Source organism: Megascapheus bottae, chromosome 1 (genome assembly GCF_031878675.1).
Source record: "Megascapheus bottae isolate mThoBot1 chromosome 1, mThoBot2.hap1, whole genome shotgun sequence".
Taxonomy (NCBI): Eukaryota; Metazoa; Chordata; class Mammalia; order Rodentia; family Geomyidae; genus Megascapheus; species Megascapheus bottae.
The window spans coordinates 93694191-93700775 of NC_143509.1; positions in this window are offsets into that span (position 1 = coordinate 93694191).

The following is a 6585-nucleotide window of genomic DNA, read 5'->3' on the forward strand; positions in this document are numbered from 1 at the left end:
TAAGATAAATCTCAAGATTCTTTTGAGTAGCCTATGGTCAGGAAAGTTAAGAATTTTGTCATGTATTTGTTGGCCACCTTTACTTCTGAAATGTGTTAATTTATCTCCTTTCTGCATTTATTAATTGGAATATTGAATGTTTGTAAGTTTAGTTCATGGAACTCTTTGTATATTGTGGTGACTAGACCCTCGTCATATGTTGGGCTAGCAAAGATCTTCTGAATCCAGGCTGACATTTTAGCTTAGTTACTATGCTTGACCAAATAGAAGCATAGACGTAATATCATTTGTCAATTCTTTATTCTACCTGTGGAGCTCTGGATGTCTACTCTGGAATCTCCTTCATAGGCCATCATTTTAATAGAAACTTTTATACAAGATTCTCTTTTCTTTATTTGATTGTACAAGCAACACCTTCCATATCCTCTGGCCCATTCCCAGCCTTTGGTATTCTCCAAATGAGTTTGAACTTTGGCATCTCCTGAAAGGACATGAAAAACCCTGCACTTGGAACATGGTACTGAAAACCACTACTTCCATGACTGGCAGCATGTTACAGCTACAACACCACACATCTAACAGTGTGCCCTGGAGTCACATTTTCACAAAATCTTCAGATATTTCACATACACTTTAGTAGATGAAGGGCACTTGCATTTTGTCAATTTCCACTATTTTGCGCCTGAGGAAAAGAATAATAGATTAGGAAAAGGAAAATATGGGAAAGTACTGATCCGCATTTCCCAGATATGCCTACTTAACATGGTAAAGAACATTCCTGTGGTGTGGTGTGTCCCCTAAACATCTCACACAGGACAATTTTGGTCCCCAGATTAGCACTATTGTGAGGCAGTAGTACTTTTCTGCAGTGCATTTTCATGTAGACCTAGGTCTGCCTAGGGACCACAGGTCTCTCTATGTATGAACTTGAAGGAATCATGAGACCCCAGCCCCTGTCCTTTTCTTTCTGCTCACAGTCATGAGGTAAGCAAGTTTGCTCTGCCCTATACTTCAAGCAGTGATGTGTTACTTAGTTAGCCATAGGCCCCAAGGTAAAAGAATCATGAACTTTGGCTTCCAGCATTTTGAGCCAAACTTGACCCTATGTTTTTTTAATTTGATTATCTCACATATTCATTACTATAACAGGAAGTGGAGAAATATAATAATTGAGCTTTCAGGAGAAGGGTCTGTGTACTTAAACATGATAGATAGCCACTGGTGTCTCATGTCTATCAAAAGATGAGGACCAGAGGACTGAGTTTCCAAGCCAGGCTTGGTAGAAAAGTCTGCTAGACTCCATGACCAAAATAACTAGCACAAAACAAGGTTGGAGGCATGATTCAAGTGATACTATGCTTGCTAAGCCGAGAAAGCACAAGGCCCTAAATTCAAACCTCATCAACAACACACACACACACACACACACACACACACACACACACACACACACACACACACACACGCTTGCTAAACATCTTGCTCATCTTCTAAGTGAGGCCTAAGAGCTAAACAAGGAGGTCAGATGATAGTGAATCAAGTTCATACTTTAATTAGGCCTGCTTATTTATACTACAATATTTATATGAGGCCAATTTCTCAGTTGACTCAGAATGAGAGAGGATTGTGACGATTTATTGCTCCCATTTGTTTCCAGCTCTGGCATGTAATGGAACCTCTTCTGTGTATGGCCTAGTCCAGGCTCTGCACTTGTGATAGATTTCTGCTGTTGTTAGATTTGTCAGAGATAAATCAAGAGTCAAAATTGAACTCTAAGCATTTCTTTTCTTCAGAATTAGCATGATGCATATTTTTACAGGGAAGCAAGGTGTTAGAATATGATCAGGTAGGAAAAACTTTAGTGCTTGTGAGTTGTGTTGATGATTAAGTGTACTTATAAATTTGTAACTATGCATGTTTTATTTACTGCTACAACAAAACAAAAATGGTTAAGATACAGTATGAAAAGAAAAAATAACTCTCCAGTGCACTGTGTTGCTAAGCTACAATGTTTGGTAAGTTAGTTATGGTGAAAACATCTTTTATGCATATTTTAAATCTACAGTGTGTTCTTTAGGACATAACTCATTTTTAAAATTGAGAAATATTAATACAGCTAATGAAACTCGCAGGTAAAATAAGAAATATGATTTCAGGGGAGGTTGATATTAACTTAAATATATCTTCAGGAACTGGAAGAGAACAATGAAACCTCCTGTACGTAAGGATTCACATAATCTTTTGGCTTTTTTCCACTGGGGAAGAGTGTGGAGTGAAGAAATCCCACAGACTCTACTTTTAGAGGTGTTCAATGGCAACATCAGTAATAAGCAATATTGATAAGCAGGATATTTTGTTTCTGTCATCTTTCAAAATTTATAGCATCAATTAAATGAGAAGAACTGAGAAGATGGGTGGATTGATGTTGCTGAGTCTAGAAAGTAAACAAAAAGAGCTGCTACATGTGAGCTGATGACACAAGTGATACAGATGAGGCAAGGGCTGCTTAACTGATATATAACTAGAGAAAAAAGGAATTGAAGCCCAAGGTAAGAACAATTAGCAGTTCAAAGAGCACTAAAGAACTTAAAGAACTTCAATAGCAACGGGAGCAGAGACAAAACTGTTCAGAGATGTGTGTCAATATCTATTCAGGATTTAACTTCAATGTTAAGAAAGCATTGCTTGACAAGGTGATGGGAATTTAAAATGGATAGTATGAATGGTTATTTGCTTGCTTGTTTTCAGTTGTCAGGCTTGAACTCTGGGCCTGTCCCTGAGCTCTTCGGCTCTGGACTAGCACCTTACCACTTGAGCCACAGCACCATTTGTTTAGTGGATAATTGGAGATAAGAGTCTCAGAGACTTTAGTGTCTGGGCTGGCTTTGAACTGTGATCCTCAGATCTCAACCTCCTGAGTAGGAGGGAGTATAGGCGTGAGCTACGGGCACCCAGTGATTATGGTGTTTTAATTTTAAAATTTTAGTTTGAGTGCTTATATACAAGACAACGAACATTAAATAGGTATGGCCTGGGCCTTATAAATGTGTATGATTTATACCAGAATTGCAAAGGAAATTCCTTTGTTCCTTCCTTCCTTTATTCCCTCCCTCCCTTCCTGAATCAAAAATGTTGTAAAGAAGACATTACCAAAGTCTAGGATATATGGAGTTACAGTTAGTTAGATCCCAGTTCCCTCCCAAAAGAACCTTATCAGAGGAAGTTTGACCCAATACAGGTGTGCCAAGAGGGAATTCCTAGAAAGCACTCCAATCCAGAGTTGAGGACTATGCACTTTGCATCAAAGAATCACTGTCACTGAGTTTTCACATGCTGTAATATGTTCAGGGAGGCACTTGTCTTAACTACAGGTAGTTTTCCACTTAGAATAACTTGACTGCTAATGAGTCACAAGCTCAGAGCTCTGCCAGTTACTAATAGCTCTGGCAAAAAGCCACACACAGCTGCATCGTTGGCACTGTTTTTGGCTGACATGCACTCATACTTATGACCTTGTGGCCTGGTACATAACTTTACAAGACCTCTTGACAGTCTATCCAGCCTCCTATGCCTGGGTTCTATTGGACACTTCGTCCCAACGTTTCTCTGTCAACAATCAACATTAAATAAAGGAGACACCACAGAAAAATATGTTTGTTCATTTCCCATTAACATTGACATTCAAATATTTGTTGGCCACTTTCTATGTAAAACTTTATGACAATGTAACTTTTGACTAGATGAGGATATTGAATCTTTTAAGAGATCCGTAGGTAGAGATACTATTAAGTGTATTTTGTTTATTGTTGCATTTGGATTTGAAAATAATAAATGACTTGAATGAATTACTTGAATTACTTGAACTAAGGAGCTCATACATTGCAGAGACCAGTTAACAATAAATAACAAATTGTTCCTTGAAATCCACAGATGTAACATCTCTGGCTGGAAAATACATTACTTTTTCACTCTTTAAATATGCCCAAATTTGAGAATAATAGAAAAGAATACTTTATATCCCAAAGAACTTCATCTGGTCACATCCACCAAAATAAGTATCCGTGCTGATTATAATGGAATTTTAAGTTGTGCCTATAAGCTTGCTATGTTGGAGCTTGTATGACATTGAAGCATTCCATGGTCAGTTTTACTCTTACTTCTGCTAGGTCAATATCTCATCTTGTTAAAATGTTCAAAATTGCATTTTCTTCCATGTCATAAAATGAGGAAATGACCAGTTTTCTGTGTCTGGTACAGTAACATTTTTCTTGTAGTTGTTGACTGAAATAGAAGTCTTCTTTATATCAAAAACTCCATATACTTATAATAATTAGAAACCACTGTGTTGCATGATGATATGGTAACGACACTGTGAAATTTTCATTTGGAAAAGCTGCCTATGCTATGCCATTGATATTTAAAACCCAAGCATTGGAAAGGCAATAGCCAAGTTACGGAAACAGCCCAGGATACCATTTAGTAGAGGAATGGATTAAGAAAACATGACATATACACATCTATAAAAATATATTAACTAGATATGGCAGATGCAAGAGAGGATTCTGATAGTGCAACTGTTTCAAACAAAGACCCAACACTTTAAGAAAATGATAGCAGGAAGCTTGAACTTGTAATGTTGAGGGAAAGAAGGGAAGAGATGTGAGGTCCAGGGCAGTAAGGGTTGATGAATGCAGAGCGAAAGAGTAGGAAAATTTACTCATAATATTTAATGTATATATGTGAAAATGAAATTGGGTAAATGAGAAGATGGGGGGTTAAGAGTGATGAGAATTATGAGAAATGGAACAATGGTCGAGAGGCAAGGAAATCATAAAATGACATGATAAATTGATCTCTCTTTGTATAATTACTTAAAGATAATAAAGAATTAAAAGTTATCAAATTTCAGTTGTATTAAAGGCAGAAGGAAAATGTTATTGACAGCTTATTTTAGCAGTTCTCATTTCCTATTTATTACCTTCCCTTTTTCCAAACTGTAGCCTTTTCACCTATAATCTCCCCTTCCTGCAAAGCTCACCCACACAAATATTAAAACAAAACCAACATGAGCCAAACAACAACAACAAAAAGTGAGCAAGAAAAAAAGTCTCTCAGTAACTTGGGTTTTTTTTCTTCATCCTGCTTCTTCAATTTGACCTCCTCAAGAATCTGGGACATTTCTGAACACTAGTAGCCCTAAGTCAGGACAAAGTAGGTGGATAGCAAATATTTATGAAGTCAATACATGGATTGTGTAAATATCTCACAACCCCTTCTGCAATTCTTCCCTCAGGTAATGACATTGCAATCTTTTCACTTTTGCAGGGAAAGAAGACTTGAATTATTTCTCGTTGTTAATATTTGTTTAGTCAGCAAATCCTGGAAGTTGTACTTCAGAAAATAACTCCAGTTCATCTCCTTTTGTCACTTTGTCTTAATAAAAGTTGCTTTTATTAACCTGTTTTCTGGTGTCTAGCTGATGGTATTGTTTTCTCTCTATGTGGCTTATAGGGGAAATCTGTAACATATAAAGAAGATCTTATTTTACAAACCTCTCTTGACTTACCAGGTTAACACATTGATTTAAACTTGGTGACTTGAAACAGCAGAATTTGTTCTCTTGAATTTTGGAAGACAGAAGTCCAAAGTCAAGCTCAAATCAATGTATCATTATTATGACATTCCTCTACCCTGAATCAGCCCCACTTTTCCATTCTTGACCTTAATTAATAGTTATGATGTCGTGAACATGGTATAGAAAAATCATGATTAAAAAGAGGAAAGGACTATTCAGGAGGCTGAGATCAGAGAATTATGGTTAGAAGCCAGCCCGAGCGGAGAAAATGTCTTCCTAGGAGACTTATCTCCAATTAGCCACTCAAAAACTGGGCCCCAAACCAAAACAACAACAATAAAAACAATAGCAAAAAGCATAAAGGGGATCCAAATAGGGAAAGAGGAAGTGAAACTTTTGCTCTTTGCAGATGACATGATTCTGTATTTAAAGAACCCTATAGACTCCACTCCCAAGCTCCTTGAGCTTATTTAAAACTTTGGCAAGGTAGGAGGGTATAAAATTAACGCTCAAAAATCAACTGCCTTCCTCTATGCCAACAGTGAGAGGAACAAGGCAACAGTCAGGAAAGCAACCCCTTTTGCAATAGCCTCAAAGAAAATAAAAGGACCTTTTTTTGATGAAAACTTTAAAATCCTGAAAAAAGAAATTAAAGCAGAACTGAGGAAATGGAAAAACCTCCCATGTTCCTGGATTGGAAGAATCAAAATCCTGAAAATGACAATCTTGTCAAGGGCTATTTACAAATTCAACACTATACCCATCAATATCCCAATGTCATTCTTTAAAGAAATAGAAGAGGCAATCCAAAATTTCATATGGAATAATAAAAGACCCTGTATAGCAAAACGACATCTTAGCAGAAAGAACAGCACAGGAGGAATTTCAATACCAAACTTTAGACTCTATTACAGAGCTATAATTATCAAAACAGCTTGGTACTGGCACAAGAACAGGCCTGAAGGCCAGTGGAATAGAACTAAGAACCCAGATATTAAACCACAGACCTA